The sequence below is a fragment of the Scyliorhinus torazame genome, chromosome 11, assembly GCF_047496885.1.
Source record: "Scyliorhinus torazame isolate Kashiwa2021f chromosome 11, sScyTor2.1, whole genome shotgun sequence".
NCBI lineage: Eukaryota > Metazoa > Chordata > Chondrichthyes > Carcharhiniformes > Scyliorhinidae > Scyliorhinus > Scyliorhinus torazame.
Genome location: NC_092717.1, coordinates 9,130,374 through 9,145,864, shown reverse-complemented (window position 1 = coordinate 9,145,864; position 15,491 = coordinate 9,130,374).

The following is a 15,491-nucleotide window of genomic DNA, read 5'->3' as shown; positions in this document are numbered from 1 at the left end:
GGCACTGGAGGGGTTCTGGAGAGGAGTGGTGGGAGCAATATCTCAGGTGGTGAAAGTCCGGGTCAAGCCAAGCTGGGGGCTAGCAATATTTGGAGTAGTGGACGAACCGGGAGTGCAGGAGGCGAAAGAGGCCGGCATTCTGGCCTTTGCGTCCCTAGTAGCCCGGCGAAGGATCTTGCTAATGTGGAAGGAGGCGAAGCCCCCCAGCCTGGAGGCCTGGATAAACGATATGGCTGGGTTCATAAAGTTGGAGAGGATTAAGTTTGCCTTGAGAGGGTCTGCGCAGGGGTTCTACAGGCGGTGGCAACCGTTCCTAGACTATCTCGCGGAGCGTTAGAGGAAGGTCGGTCAGCAGCAGCAGCAACCCTGGGGGGGGGGGGGGGGGGGGCGGGGGGGGGGGGGGGGGGGTTGGAGGGGATGTCCTGGGAGGGGGGGGGGGAAAGGGGGGACTGCCTGGGAGGGTGGATGAGCGAGAGATAACATGAAGGTGGGAAAAACTGGCACGTACGGGTGAGGGCCAGTGTACAAAGCTGTGTAAATATATCATTTTGCCATGTATATATCTTGCTCTGCGCGATTTCTCGTTTTTTTTTGTTACGAGGGGGGGTGGTTATTGTTTGTAAGGGAGAAAAATTGTGTTAAAAAACTTTAATAAATATATATTTTTTTAAAATAATGCTGCACAGTCACAGAAGGATGCTGAGGACGTGCTAAAGAAATTGCTTGTATGTCTAACTTGCAAGGAGCAGACTGAGAATTGCCATTGCTTTAGTACGGATCGAAAAAATGGACAAGACATTGATCCTAATTTAATGGAAATAACACAACCTGAATCATATCTACAGCAGGGACAACTGTCTCCCTTCAACACAAAACCGCAAAGTCCCAACTACAGAGATCAGCAGTTAGTCAGTAATGACTCTTCAACCCCTGATGGGAATATTAATCGCATTGAACCTCTGCACACTCCACTGATAAATGAGCAGAACATTGGAGCAAGAATCCTGAGGACACCAACATCGAGTAGCCAGATAAAGCACTTAAAACCCGCAGCAGTTTCAAGTGAACCAATTGTGCTTTCCAGTGATGGTGAAGATGCAGATAAGGTCGACCCGATTATCCATTGTACCACATTAACTCCAGAGATTAAGCATTTATGTCTGGGGAGTAGAATGTGGGCAATTGAGAACAGTAAAAGAGAGACTGTGACTGTGCCAGTCCCAGCAAAATCAGAGCCAGAGACTATGAAGGCATGTACATTAGAAAAGGATGCATATGAAGTAACTGAGAAGAAAATTGAAACGGACTGTTCTTTGGAAACTAGTACAATGACAAAAGAAACATTGGATCTAACATTTGATGCCCTACATATGGGAGAAATTGAGGGAAATGAACAAGGTTCTGTAATGTCTGGGGGAAGATTTAAAATTCCGAAGAAGAAAAGCCCAAATGAAGGACAACGGCAAGACAATGACAGTCCACCCACATTGTTTGCACCACCAGATGAAAACTCTGACAATTTACCCAACCCTAGTGAACAGCAAGCTGCTACTGAGGATCTACCCACGGTATGTGAAACGAGTGACGACAGCATCCCACTTCCCAGGCAAAAGGTGCAAAGTGACAGACCTCAGCTAGTGTGTACAGAGGCACTCGACGATCACTGTGAGACCACTGGTGACTCCGGTGACACCACACTACGTCCACCCTCAATTGCTCGAACCTCTCCACTAGTCAATGCATTCCTGCATGTTCCGACTCCAGACGTGCAGCTTCAAGAACTCTCAGCTGACTCCAGTGAACCTGCTAAGACTCCAGACGGGGAGCATCAACAAAAAACAGACCAGTCTCCAGATGGGGAGCAACCAAACGCCGACTCTGATTCATGTAAGCCAGACTTACCTCCAGACAGGCAGTGTCGCAACCTCAGTGATGGCACGCTCAGGGTGACAGCAGATGCCACAACGACAGGAGATGGATCACGTGACAATCACACTGGGTGAGCAATAACAAGCAGCAGCTACAGGCCAAGAGGAATACACCAATTTTCACCACAGCTATGTCCACACATTTGTTCCACACCGACAGTGCGGCCAATGACAGCTCATGCTGGACAAACCCAGTATTCAGGCATGCAGCAGCCAGCAGTCTATGCAGCATATTCTCAAACAGGCCAGCACTACGGATTGCCCACTAATGGAATCAAGACTGAAGGAGGACAACCGCAAGCTCAATCTGCACTACAGACTGGATGCCTTAGTCACTGCCCAGGATTTGCTGCACCCCAGCCTGGCCAGACTGCATATTCCTATCAGATGCAAGGTTCTAGTTTCACACCATCACCAGGTATTTATGCGAGCAGCAATTCTGTTTCCAATTCGACAAGCTTCAACGGTTCTCAGCAGGATCACCCTTCCAGCACAGCATGTGGCCAGAACCAGTATGTACAGTCTCATCCAACTTCAACATCTGGCACATCCATGACCTCGAATGATACTGTTGATGGTGCCTCTTCAATGTCAACGACCTATCAACTACAAGATGCCATCCGACAGCACCACAAACATAAAAAGAAAAAAAGAAAAAGACTCCAAAGCGGACAGCGCAGTGATTCGACCACTTCTTGGTTCCTGTTGATGGCGTTCATAACCAAGAGCGACATTTAACCATGTTGATTGATGGTTTCTAGACTCACATGAATGATTTGGACTTATTGTTTAATCACCGTTCCCATGACTTGTATATACCTTACCTTCTCTACCTGTTCTTTGTTCAGTTTTTCTTAAAGTGTACAGAAAATATGAACATATAAAAAGGGGAGGATGTGGTGATGTGCATCACTGTAAATACATGTAAGCTAGACAGACACTAGAGGGAGCACCAGAAACATCACACACACACACTCAACCAATAGATAAGTTTGATGGGAGGCGACCAATGGACATTCACGATACACAAGGAGGTGACACGACCACAGGGGGGCATTACACCAACCCATACATAAAGGACACCACCCACATGATCAGCCCCTTTGGCCAGTGGAGACAGTCAGTGAGGAGAGGCACAGGGTTGATTCAATATTACACCCACCACGTGGAAGACAGCAGCTGGTTAGTCAGTTTAGGTAGCTACAATAGGATTAGCAGTAGTGTCAAACTCAAGTTATAAAAGTGTACATGGTGTAAATAAATGAGTTGAAGTTATTTACACGTCTCGACCTTCCTTGACAAATGCAACACAAGGAACCGCTTATGTTACAAAGGAAACATAACAAAACAGGCACCTTTTTGAACAAAGCCTTTTTTAAAATCATGAATAAGTGACTTCCGTGTGGGTGTTATCTGTCCCATTATTAAATCTTTGTGTTGATTAGTTGGTGTCAAACGGGTAGCCTCCTTTCGAGAGCGAATCAAATGCAGAAAGCACCAGACTCAAAATTAGTGGTGGGATTCTCCGTCCCGCTGCACCCGTTTTCCGGTGCAACGCGCCACCGCAATGTAGCGGTTCCTCAGTCTCGCCAGCCGGCCAATGGGGTTTCCCCACGCCCTCGCCGTCAGGAAATCCGCGGGCGCGAGTGCGCTGCCGGCGAAACGGAAGATCCCGCCGACGGAGAATCCCCGCCCATCGATTTTGTTTATGGTATTTTGGTTGATTTCTGAGCAACTGAATAATCGCTCTGCAAACGAACATGGGGCAGGATTCTCCACTTCAGAGGCTACGTGTTGAGGCTGGGACCGAATCCGTGGACTTCCATGACAGCAAAATTGGCACCGCCCCCGAACCACTTCCACCACCGTTAATGGGCTAGCTACCGGCACCACGTGGAAAACAATCAATTCCAATAGAAATACCACCCGGCACCGTTCACCAGTCCTGGATGCAGAGGCCGTGAGCGCTGTGGGCAACGCCGTCAGGACTGGCCAGCTCTGCAGGGAGAAACTGCGCCACCTCCTCAGGGGGGCCAGGGTGAGTAGGCAGCGCTATGCCCCTGGTACCAACGCCTGTCAAACACACTCGTATCCCCGCATTCCCCACCCTCACCCGGAGGGCGACCGAACCCCCACCCTGCACCACCTGCCAGCACCCATACGGCCGCCATGACCGGGTGCCCTGGCCACGAAAACCACCAGCTACCCACCCCCGTGCTGCATGTGTCCGACTGCCTAACATGTGCGTTTTCTGTCTCCCCCCCCGCACAAAGGGGAAGGTACCCACCACCCATCCTGCGAGCGTCGGAAGGAATGGGTTAACAATGATAGATTGGATAACTGGAAGTTGGCACAGGGACATCAAGTAAACAAAAAACAGGCTTGAACTTGGAGGAAATAGGTTGGCAGTGTGACAAGGGTAACAATATGCTCACGGCACCCACAGAACAGTATACAGCGGACATCCTCCATCAAGAAATCGCCCGCATACATGGTCCCCTCTGCATTCTCCCTGAATTTCATTTCAATTGACCTGAATGGCATTTTCTACGTCATCCATAAAATTCTCTTTGCGCAACCGGTGTGTAGTTTGCTCTGCATCCATTTTTAAAACACCAGGTTAAAGTCCAACAGGTTTGTTTCGATGTCACTAGCTTTCGGAGCGCAGCTCCTTCATCAGGTGAGGAAGGAGCAGCGCTCCGAAAGCTAGTGACATCGAAACAAACCTGTTGGACTTTAACCTGGTGTTGTAAAACTTCTTACTGTGCTCACCCCAGTCCAACGCCGGCATCTCCACTCCATTTTTAAAGTTCTATATGCTGCTGTTGTTTCTATGGGAATATTGGGACACGCGGAAGCGAGTTAGCCCCTCAACTGTGATATCTGAAGGGCAGCACGGTGGCGCAGTGGTTAGCACTGGGAATGCGGCGCTGAGGACCCGGGTTCGAATCCCAGCCCTGGGTCACTGTCCGTGTGGAGTTTGCACATTCTCCCCGTGTCTGCGTGGGTTTCGCCCCCACAACCCAAAGATGTGCAGGGTAGGTGGATTGGCCCTGCTAAATTGCCCCTTAATTGGGAAAAAAAATAATTGGGTACTCTTAAATTTATTTTTTAAAACTGTGATATCTGCAGCCTAACTCTCCGCACTCACAAACAGAAATTGTTTCTGAGGTAGAATCGTTGAATTTCCAGTACAGAAGCAGCTTTGGCCCAATTTGTCCTGGTTGTTGTTTCGACACCACACCACCTCCCACCCTCTCACCCCATCAACATGTCCTTCCTCCTTTGCCAATGACACAGCCATTCTAACTGAGCTGCTCCGTATCGAGAACGGCCAACGCTTTGGTTGTGTTGGTTTCATTTCGAGTTTCCTTCACCCTCCCACACTGTTTTCCCTACTTTTCTTCTCTCCCAAGGGGTGGGACTGAGACGCCAACCACTTGCGTTCACAGGATGCCCATAATGTGAGGTCACACCCCAATGTGCTTCACAGGGGTGTTAAACAGACGTTTGGCACCGGGCTATACAGGGAGATCGCAGGGCAAATGGCCAAAGTCTTGGTCAGAAGGCAGCTTTTAAGGAGCGGTTGGAGGGAGGGCATTCCAGAGTTTACAGCCCCGGCAGCCACAGCTACGGCCGGCAGCAGTGAAAACGGGGTGGAGGGGGGGAGGGGGGGGGGGGGGGTGCGCGGGAGAGGCCGGAATTGGAGGAGCATGTTGTTGGGCTGGGGGAGATTTCAGAGACAGCAGGGAGGCAAAATTTTAAATCTGAGGCGTGGGGGAAACAAATGGTTTCAAAGAAACGCAAGCGTCAATAATAGTGAAACTCAAGACTGATTCTAATGAAGTAGGCTGTGAAATGAGGCTGCCCGCTGTGCTTGACTGCCGGGCAATATGGCCCGGCCTGATATACTGTCAGACGCAAACAGGAAGCTCATTATCAGACAGATTAGGTAAAAATAGATCCATCTTCATCACTGCTGCTTGAGGTAACCCCAGCCTTTTACCACCAATCACAGAACAAATACCCCAGTTTCTTAATCAATACAAAAGAAATTGTTGGAGCCCTAATCGTAGACGATTCTGTTGGTGTGGAGGGAAGCTTTTTCTGCGATAATAATAATCTTTATTAGTGTCACAAATAGGCTTACATTAACACTGCAATGAAGTTACTGTGAAAACCCCCTAGTCGCCACACTCCGGCGTCTGTTCGGGCACACGGAGGGAGAATTCAGAATGTCCAATTCACCTAACAAGCACGTTTTTCGGGACTTGTGGGAGGAAACCGGAGCATCCGGAGGAAACCCACGCAGACACGGGGAGAACGTGCAGACTCCGCACAGGCAGTGACCCGGGGTCGGGAATCGAACCCGGGACCCTGGCGCTGTGAAGCAACAGTGCTAACCACTGTGCCACCGTGCCATTACTTCATGCAAGCTAAGGAGTAGCAGGTATAAAATTACATGAAAATTGGACCAACAAATGAACTTGAAGTAGCTGTGCCCACTCCTCCTTCCCCACTGGTTTCAGCTTTTATCCTCTTCAATAGGCAAGGCACTGCCTGACAGGCTGGCTGGAAGCTGATTCAACTTTCAAAAGGGGCTTAGACAAGCAAGAGGAAATGAAGAATTTGCTCCGGGGAGTGAGCAGTAGATCGGGACTAATTGGAGAGATTGCACCGACACGAAGGACTGAATGGCTTCCTTCATCGACCACTCATTCTCAGAAAAGAAGTGGCAGGACTTCATGTGTACGGTGGATCAGGGAGTATTCTGAGACACCTTCCATCTTCCGTTTTTTTTGAGAATCACAGATGATTTCTCAGAGACGCCTATCGATCATATTCAGACTTTATTCAACAACTTTCAGCCGAAGCTTCACAATGCTGCGAACACTGTTGATTGGTGGGATTCCCCCGCAATCCGGATCTCTGTCCACACAGCGAACGGTTTATTTGATTTGTGACGTTGCTCTCCCCCCCCCCAACTATCGAGCATCAAAAATAAATACTTACCCAAAATAAAGCGTGAAGCAAACTCTTTCGAGAAGGAGCGAAATTGGTTAAAACACTTTCACCGATCTGAGAATGAGACACAATCAAAGAACAGTACAGCAGGAACAGGCCCTTCGGCCCTCCAAGGCTGTACGGGTCATGATACCACCCTTGGCCAAGTCCTTTAACACTTCTATGTTTCACAAAATGGAAAATATGTGTAGGGGGAAAGGACCAAGATTTTTCTCTGATCCTCAGAGTGAATTGTCAACACCAGCTCTCTGAACTGAAGAATATCACCTGGGTGAGATACATTGCAATAGGTAGATGGGAAGAGGAGGAGGCCATTCAGCCCCTCAATCGGCAGCTGTGCCATTTGTGGTAATACCAGGTATTGCAGTACATGAGAGGTGAATGACCATTGGCTAGACCGAGGGGTCTACCATTGGATAATGTACATAGCCCCGCCCTGAGAGGCGGGGTATAAGAACCGATGCCGTCCCAGCAGCCCTCACTTTCTGTATCACCGCTGCTGGGTACAGTTCTAGCTGATTAAAGCCGATTAGATATGACTCCTCTTTGTCTCGAGAGTATTGATTGTGCATCACCATTCAATTAGACCATGGTTAATCTATGGCTGGGGTTTTCCCGCTGCCCCATGGCGGGTCCCGGAGCAGGCAATGCAGTTGCCCTGCCAAACGTCCATTGACCTTCAGTGGGACCAGATGATCCTGGTGACTGGCGGGGCCGGAGAATCCCACGGGATATCCTAACTCCCTTTGCCCACTGGGACTTTTGGGACACAAAGGACAACTCGTGAGGCTGGTGGGGTCAGGAGAGGGGGAGAAAAGAAAGAGCCTGCATTTCTCTCACGTCTCTTCATTACCTCAAGGTGCCCACAAAGTGACTAGCAGTCAGTGCCGTACTTTTGAATTACTTTTGGGGGCGGCACGGTGGCACAGTGGTTAGCACTGCTGCCTCCCAGCGCCAGGGTCCCGGGTTCAATTCCAGCCTCGGGTCCCTGTCTGTGCGGAATCTGCATGTTCTCCCCGTGTCTGCGTGTGTTTCCTCCGGGTGCTCCGGTTTCCTCCCACAGTCCAAGGATGTGCAGGTTAGGTGGATTGGCCATGATAATTTTTAAAAATAAGTTTAGAGTACCCAATTAATTTTTATCCAATTAAGGGGCAATTTAGCATGGCCAATCCACCTACCCTGCACATCTTTGGGTTGTGGGGGTGAAACCCACGCAGACACGGGGAGAATGTGCAAACTCCACACGGACAGTGACCCAGGGCCGGGATCGAACCTGGGACCTCGGCGCCGTGAGGCAGCAGGGCTAACCCACTGCGCCACCGTGCTGCCCCGGCCATGCTAAGTTGACCCTTAGTGTCGAAAAGCTTAGGTGGGGTTATTGGGTTATGGGGATGGGGAGGGAAGGGGCTAGGTGGGGCGCGCTTTCACAGGGCCGGTGCAGACTCAATGGGCCGAATGGCCTCCTTCTGCACTGTAAGGATTCTATGAAATGTAGTCACTGTCGTCATATCCAACACAATGTACACAAAGGAAGTTCCCACAATGTGATTAATGGTCAGATAACCGTCTTTTACTGATGTTGGTTGAAGGACTAATACTGACACGGATTGAAAGTCTTCACATTGGCTTGGGTTATATTCCAGATATCTTTTAAAAAAATAAATTTTAGAGTACCCAATTATTTTTTTTCTGATTAAGGGGCAATTCAGCGTGGCCAATCCACCTAGCCTGCACATCTTTGGGTTGTGGGGGCGAAACCCACGCAGACACGGGGAGAATGTGCAAACTCCACACGGACAGTGACCCGGGGCCGGGATCGACCCCGGGGCCTCACGCTGTGAGGCAGCAGTGCTAACCACTGCGCCACCGTCTGTAGTGTTTTGAGTTGACAGTTTGTTCAATTAAAGAGATTGGGAGACCGCAGTTTTATTTTGCATGAGAAGATCCAGGGTCGGTGTCAGGAGAAGGATGCATTCCCAGAGGAGAGTGAAGCTTTGGACAGACGGCCGTTTCCATTAATAAATACCGACTCACTGAGTTCCTTTTTAAAAAAATAAATTTGAAGTACACAATTATTTTTTTCCCCAATTAAGGGGCAATTTAGCGTGGCCAATCCACCTCCCTGCACATCTTTGTGTTGTGGGGGTGAGACCCACGCAGGCACGGGGAGAATGTGCAAACCCCACTCACTGAAGACCTTCGAGTGAGAGCTGGGAGCTGTTTCTGGCTTTGACAAGGGCACCTTGTACAAGAGGAAGGTGCTTTCTAGAATGATCAGGGCTGGGGTGATATCCAGAACTAGTCTCGATCTCCTGGGGGAGTCAGATGTTAAGTTTTCATAATTTGCTTGGGTTTGTGTCGGGTCTATCACCTCTCCCCGGAGACCAGTTGGGTTTTGGCTGGACTGGGGAATGTCAATGTGTGATACACAGGGTCTCACGGTCGTGTGGGAAAGGCTGGATGGGACAGAGAGTCTTTACTTATCCTTCATTATTCACATTCCAACTCCCATTTACCCATCAACCTCCTGTGCTGCATTGGAAACACCTCTATTTTAAAATTCTCATCCTTGTCTTCAAATCCCTTGATGGCCTCACCCTTCCCTATCTGTAACCTCTTCCAGTCCTGAACCCTCAACAGCCAATTACAAAAACAGTCTATATTTATATAGCACCTTTAATCGAATGGAAAACCCCAAGGTGCTTCGGGGGGCATGGTAAAAGAAAGTGAAACAGTGAGCTAAGTATTTGGTCTGAAAACCTGGTCAAAGAGGTAGGTTTTGAGGAACGTCTTAAAGGAGGAAAGTGAGGAAGAGAAAGAGTGAGGGAGTAGCTCAGGGAGGGAATTTCAGGGCTTGGGGCCGGGGCCATCAATGGTGGAACGATTATGGGCAGCACAGTAGCACAGTGGGTAGCACAGTTGCTTCACAGCGCCAGGGTCCCAGGTTCGATTCCGCCTTGGGTCACTGTCTGTGCGGAGTCTGCACGTTCTCCCCGTGTCTGCGTGGGTTTCCTCCGGGTGCTCCGGTTTCCTCCCACAGTCCAAAGATGAGCAGGTTAGGTGGATTGGCCATGATAAATTGCCCCTTAGTGTCCAAAAAGGTTGGTTGGGGTTACAGGGTTACGAGGGATAGGGTGGAGGTGTGGGCTTAAGTAGGGTGCTCTTTCCAAAGGCCGGTGAAGACTCAATGGGCCGAATGGACTCCTTCTGCACTGTAAATTCTATGATTCGATCATTCTATGACTAAAATTGGGGATGTTCAAGGGGCATTCGAGGAGTGCAAATGTCTCGGAGAGTTGTGGGGATGAAGGTGTCGGTAGAGATGGGGTGGAGTGATTCTCTTCGCTCCTTCAATTCTGGCCTCGGTTTTGACCTCTCACCTGAAAGACAGTGGACTCGATTCCCCGGCTTCCCGCAGAGTGTTTCTTTTTTTTGTTCTATAAATTTAGCGCACCCAATTCATTTATTTCCAATTAAGGGGCAATTTAGCGTGGCCAATCCACCTACCCTGCACATCTTTGTGTTGTGGGGGTGAAACCCACGCAGACACGGGGAGAATGTGCAAACTCCACATGGACAGTGACCCAGAGCCGGGATCGAACCTGGACCTCGGCGCCGTGAGGCAGCAGGGCTAACCACTGTGCCGCCGTGTTGCCCCCAACCCAGTATTGAGCCTGAACTTTGTACTCACGCCCCTGGAGTGAGATGTGAATCCACATCCGTCTAACTTAGAGGCAATAGAACGCTACCCACCAAGACACTAATCGGAAGTGCTGCTTTACCTATCCACTCGTGAATTCCTAATCACAAGATACCAGAGGGCTGCCAATATCTCAATATGATATTGTTCGGTCACAGGAACAGGCTAATTAGATGAATAAATTATTGATATTTAAAAATCTGCTCAATTTGTCACTTTTTTCTTTGATCTAACAATTTGCAATTTTATTCGACATGTTGTACACCAGGATGCATTATTTAGTAATAATCTCATAAAACTGACAAATAAAAGCACAGCTTGCTACCCAGCATGACCGACATCTGGAAGAGATTGACCAGAAGGAAAACCCCACTGCAGTTTTACTGGGTATTGATTTAAGTCAGTGAAATTAACCCTTTGCCAATTGTGTTTCTTGCATTCAAAGAATTAATTTGCATTTATATAGCAACTTTCACGACCTCTGGATGTTCCAAAGCACTTTACAGCCAGTCCAGTACTTTTTGAAGTGTTGTCACCGTATTAATGTAGGAAAAATGGCAGCCAATTTATACACAGCAAGATCCCACAAACAACAATGTGACTGTGACTAGATAATCCGTGTTGGGAAAGTTCACGGAGGGGTCAGTGTTATCCAGGACACCTGGGGAGAACTCTCCAACTCTTGTTTGGAATAGTATTCCCTCCACTTGAGAGGACAGACAGAGGATCGGTTTAACATTGTGCCTGAAAGAAGGCACCTCCAACAGTGCGGCACTCCCCCAGTACTGTGCTGGGAGCACAAGCCTGGTGTTCAAGTCTCCCTAGTGGGGCCTAAATGCATAATCTCCTGACTCAGAGATTTGGGGTAGAATTTGAAGGACGGCAAACACTCCGAAATCACTATCCTGAGAGTCGTCCCGTAACGTGCGAAGGATAGCCTTCGATTACAGGGGGATATAGACGGGCTGGGATGAGGGGCTGATTAGTGGCAAATGGAATGCAATCCGGAGAAGTGTGAGGCGATGCACTTGGGCCGGACAAACAAGACAAGGGAATACTTGATAAATGGTTAGACCCTGGAAAACAACGAGGATCAGAGGGACCTTGGTGTGCGTGTACACCGGGCCCTTAAGGTAGCATGGCAGGTGGATATGGTGGTTAAGAAGGCAGATTGGCGTACTTGCCTTTATTAGCCAAGGCATAGAGTTAAGAGCAGGGAGGTTGTGCTGGAACTGTATAAAATGTTGGTTAGGCCACAGCTAGAGTATTGTGAGCAGTTCTGGAATCCACATTACAGGAGGGATGTGATAGCACTGGAAAGGGTGCAGAGGAGATTTACCAGAATGTTGCCTGGGCTGGAGGGTGTTAGTTATGAAGTGAGATTGGATAGACTGGGGTTGTTTCCCTTGGAGCAGAGGAGACTGAGGGGGGACATAATTGAGATGTATAAAATTACGAGGGGTATAGATAGAGTAGACAGGAAGAAACTTTTCCCCTTGGTGGAGGGATCAGTGACCAGGGGGCAGAGATTTAAGGTGAGGGGCAGGAGGTTTAGAGGGGATGTGAGGAAAAACCATTTCACCCAGAGGGGGGTGGGAGTCTGGAACTCGCTGCCGGAAAGGGAGGTGGAGGCAGAGACCCTCATAACATTTAAGTATTTTTAGATGTGCACTTGCGATGCCAGGGCAGACACGGCTACGGGCCCAGTGCTGGGAACTGGGATTAGAATGTTAGGTGGTTGTTTTTGACCGGCGCAGAAGCGATGGGCCAAGGGTCTTTTTTGTGCTGTAGATCTCGATGACTCGATGATTCTACAAACCCATTGCCATTTAACGTTCATTGAGTGTTGATTGACAGTGGGCAGGACCTCCACCCGCCCTTGGAGGGCAGTCCTGCTCGTGAGTGCTGCCAACCAATCAGATTGCTGCCAGATCTCCAACCTGTCCAGGCACAGCGCTGCAGTGGCCAGCAGAGGTACTGCAGTGCTCCGCGGTGCAGTGTGATCGATAGGGGCTGGGGCACCCTGCTCTCGGATCTGCCTGGCTGACAATGCCTTGCGGAATCTGACGCGACCTTGCGAGACATTGCAATGTAAATCCCGCCCATTGTGGGTATCATCACTTTTTGGCAAATCTGGATATTAAAGCGAGACAGCTAGTCGCACTTTAATGTGCAGATTCCGGAGATACCCAAGGCATTAGGATCTCTCCCCCTTGCCTCACAGACCTCGGTTGAGTGCCATTCAGTGCTGGTCTCCACAAACAGGGACCAGGCGGAACGGCACTCGTGGGGGTCTCCCAGGGGATCGGATGCCCCTAGCTGCATGCCCCTAGGGCAGGGTGGTGCCACCTGAGTACCCTGGCAGTGCCACCTGGGTGCCAGCCTAGCATTGCCAAGGTGCGATCAGGCCGGAAGTGCGTTGTGTGGGCGTTGGGGAGGTGTGGAGGATCCGGGGACCCTTCCATTTTGCTTTCGGGCTGGGGAGGCCGCGGGTCACTTCGGGGGGCTCGGAGATATCTCTCGTTACATTAGGGGGTTCCGGCGAGCGGAGCTCCTCGGAGTACAAAACGGGGCTGCGTGCAGCTCCGCTGCCTGTTCCCCGCTGAGGCCCCTTATACACCGTGAGTCGTGTTGTATCGCCATGTGTTTCTCGACGCTGCGAGCTCCGGGAAACACGCGGCTAAATGCGCTCTCTATGGGACTTTGTCCCCAATTAGCTGAATCGTGTCCAATGTCCCGGGAGCGTTTTCAAGGTAAACCCTGGGGGTCCCCAGGACTGGAGGGTAGGGAATGCTCGGTGGGGTCGGAAGGGGGCCGATTGTGGCATCAAGGGCTATCCTGGAGAGGGAGGGTGGGCTGGAGCTCAAAGTCCTGGAGGGAAGGGCACTCCAAATATGAAGGGGTGTTCCGAGTGTGGCCACCACCTCCCCCCACTCCACCATTTCCCTCCGAAGGTGCAGAATTTGTTTTTCTCCATTTCCCACCCTACCCGCGGACCCACTCTGGTCAGGCTGGGCAGGATAGGATCCCTGAGTGCTTTAATAGGTCAATAGGCCCGAGGCCCTACCCACGCAACTGTGAAATTGCGTCTGGGTTTGGGCGGGAGTATTCCCAGCGGAATGCGGCCCATTCAATTTTACACTCCCCCGCCCCCACCTCAGATGCCACCTTGGAGTGAGGGTAAAATTCTGCCCTTATGGCTGCGTATACAATCTTCGGTTTTAATTCCGTGGCTAGTTGCCAGCCTTTGCGACTCTATCTTGCTGGCCTTCGCAGAGAAGGCCACACTGGGTTCAGACGCACATTCCCCAGTGTTCCGGGATCGCTCTGGGGCTGTCAGCTCTGTTTCATTTGGATCAGAATGCAAGAACTATTGTTTGCTTTCTCCTACATGATGGCTTTAAAACGATTCATAAACATGGATGTGACCCCCAGTAATTGTTATCTTAGATATGTGTGCAGATTTTTTCCCCACTTAGGGGACATTAGTGTAATGTGAAAATAGCTCCTGGCGTCACTTCACACTAAGCTGCCCTGGGTCAGAGAGCACATTCATTTGTTCAGTAATATTTTCTTTTATTCATCTTTTGGAATGTCAGTATTGTTGGCAGGCCGGCATTTATTGCACCAACCCGAGATACACCGTGTGTGGGGAGCTCCTTCCTTCCCTACCCCCACAGCCCTACTCGATTGAGATTTTGGCTCAGTGGCAATGCCGCTGTCTAAATCCCACTGAGAATGTGGTTGGATGTAACCATAAGACCGCAAGATATAGGAGCAGAATTGGGCCATTCGGCCCATCGAGTCCGCTCCGCCATTCGATCGTGGCTGGCATGTTTCTTACCCACATTTAACAAATTCTCCGCAGAGGGCAGCACAGTGGGTTAGCACTGCTGCCTCACGGCGCTGAGGACCCGGGTTCGATGCCGGCTCTGGGTCACTGTCCGTGTGGAGTTTGCACATTCTCCCCGTGTTTGCGTGGGTTTTGCCCCCACAACCCAAAGATGTGCAGGGTAGGTGGATTGGCCACGCTAAATTGCCCCTTAATTGGAAAAAATGAATTGGGTACACTAAATTTAAAAACAAACAAACAAATTCTCCGCAGGGCAGGAAGAAAGGGGGCGTTTTATCTTCAGGGGCTGCCCTCTGCAGATCAGTGGCCTGTCCCGCAACCCCGCCAAGATAGAACCCCCCCTTTCTTCCTACCCACCTGCTGCCTCAAAGAGACTATCTCCGCCTTCCCACCTAAGCTGCTCAACCTTTTGTCACAAGGTAACCCCAGGAATCAGTCGAGCGGACTTTCTCTTTCCTGTTTCTATTGCAATTATAATCTTTCTTCAGTAACGGGATGGAAAGTGAACACTGAATTCTGTATGCGGTCTCACTGAGGTTCCGTACAGCTGCAGCAACACTTGCCTTACTTTCATATCCCATTCCCCTTGCAATAAACACCACATTCCATCTGCCTTCCACTTGCTGCACCTGCAGACTGACGCTTGGTGACTCATGAACCAGGACACCCAAATCCCTCTGTCTTTCAGAGTTCTGTCGTCTCTCTCCAATCAACTGCTCATCTCGTTCCTGCAGCCCAAAGTCAGCAAGCTCACATTTTCCCACATTATACCCCATCTGCCAACTTTCTGCCCACTCGTTTAACCTATCCAGCCCTCCTTGACTCTTTACATCCTCGTGAAAACATGCTTCCCTATCTTTGTGCAATCTACGAATTTAGCGACCGTACATTCAGTCCCCTCACCCAAGTCGCTGGTGTGGACGAATAGGAAATTCAGGGGGAGCGACTTTACCCAGAGGGTGTAACCCGCGACCACAGCGAGCGG